Genomic DNA, 2241 nt, shown 5'->3' on the forward strand with positions numbered 1-2241 from the left:
GTTGTGATTACATGTTTATGTCCATATTTGTAAGTCTGCTGGAAGGCGTCTGTGTGTGTGTGTGTGTGTGTGTGTGTGTGTGTGTGTGTGTGTGTAGGGGCTGACGACAGAGTTTGTGTACATGTGTATGTGTGAGAATGAAAGTGTGTACACTGCAAGTTGTGAGAGTAAATAAACGCAGTGCAGCGGGGGCTCACGTGGCGTTATTATCAGAGCTCAGAGAAAAGACAAACTGTTTTTTCACTCCGGTTTAATTCACACCACCTTCTGCTGCCTCCTCCCTTTCCCCACGACCCACCACAGTATACACATGCACACATGCATGCACGCAATCGCAGCCCCCACCACCCCAAATTCAACACATGGCTCCAATCAGGGAATTATTTTTAGCACTTCATGTTTCCGTGCAAGAGTTCTAATCACTTGTATTGTGATTTTTTTTTTTTTGTCAGTTTGTACACTCGCAGGCTGTGTGTATGAATGAACTTCACAGTCCGAATTCCATAAACGGACCCTTTATAGCCTCACTGAGGTGAAGCCGGGAGTGTTTGAGCACTTTGGCTTTTTCCTTTTTCTGCATATGCCTGCCGCTTGATTGCAATTGTATCCCAGCAGCTTTGTGAGTGGGGAATTTTTCAAAATGGCCCAGAAAAAGGCCAGTCTTCTGCGGAATCGCTTACTTTGATGATTGCAAAAAAAAAAAAATTCCACAAAATAAAGTTTGGCTTGGAAACCACAGATCAAACACGCACACACACAAGGACTAGTACAGTATGCAAACTCACACACTCACAATTTGCGGTACACTGAGGCATTCTTTCTCCCTCGTTCTCTCTCACACACACATGCACACACACTGACTTACACTCATTAATCTGGGTAGACTCAGGAAACCACTCCAGCGAGCTGGCTGGAGGCCCCGGGAGCGGTGGAGGGGTGGAAGGGGGAGAAAGGGGGGGGGGGATCAAAGTGAGGACGAGAGGAGCAGGCTCGCTGAAAAGAAACAGCAGAAGAGGGAAGAAAAGAGAAAAGAAAGTTTGGAGAGGGAAGAAAAGAGAAAGGAAAATTTCCTTTGCTCTTGAGCTATGAGAATACAGGAAGGAGAGAGGATCTGAAACCCCTCGATTTAATGAACTAAGAAGGTAGTGACTGTGTTTGTGTGTGCGAGATCGTGTGTATGTGTCCATCCATACCTTGGGGATGTGACTGAGGTGCACGTGAAAGTATGTAAGACAAGAAATGGGCAGTGTTTTAAACATAAAATGAACTTTCGAACAAAAAAGTAAAAACCGTGAAATAAAAAAAAAACACACTCCGTTTTACTCATACACACACACACACTGTACACACAGGTCAAGACATAAGTACGTGCGTGTGTGCACATAATGTACGTGCACACACTCGCACACATGTGTGCACGCTTCTCCCCCCTAAAAGCTCCACAGGGAGGGTCGACAGTCCTTAAGAAAATATTCCCCAAAGCACTAATTAGAAAAACGATGGTGCTCGTTAATAGCCAGTCCCCCCTCAGACACGCACACACACACACTCATGCACACATCCCCCTACATCTAAACACTATCCTGGCTGCTCCCCTCCCCTCTCCACCCTACCTCACCCCCCAAGTCTGGCAGAAGAAGAAGAAAAAAACAGAAAATACAAAAACAAAACAAAAAAGATTCTGGCAGAAGGAGAAGAGAGCGTTCCACTGGCAGGCCTGGGTCAGGGCCCTATTTACCTACCGCAGCACTGCTCCTTCTCCCTCACAGCACCGAGCGCCTCCCCTCGACACAGAAACCTGACCCTCTGTCTCCTTCTGAATCACACACGAACATATATCCATACACATAAACCAGCCCAGAAGTAAAGTGGCACATGGTCTTCGTTAAAAGGTTCTGGGCTTCCAGTGAAACTCAATCTCACGTCAGAATTATTCCTCCTCATTTCTTAAATTTGACTTCAGTAAATGTAAAAAGAGGAGGAGTTGTATTTTTTTCCCCCCTTTTCTGTCCTCCTCGATCATTCCCTTTTCTCCCCCTCCGTTCTCTTATCCTGATTAAGTTGCGGAGTGGAAAAAAAGACGCTGAGTGAAACAGCCAAAGGATTTCTCGAGCCTTTATTATCCATCACTGGAACCAGTTCAGGAAAACTGAGAGCAAGGGAGAAGAACAATAGCTTGGACTTTCTCAGACGAAGCAGGGCAGTTTAGTTACACACACGCACGACACATACAAAGCTTCC

The sequence above is a fragment of the Haplochromis burtoni genome, unplaced genomic scaffold, assembly GCF_018398535.1.
Source record: "Haplochromis burtoni strain Fernald_Lab_line unplaced genomic scaffold, NCSU_Asbu1 Contig_1, whole genome shotgun sequence".
Classification (NCBI taxonomy): domain Eukaryota; kingdom Metazoa; phylum Chordata; class Actinopteri; order Cichliformes; family Cichlidae; genus Haplochromis; species Haplochromis burtoni.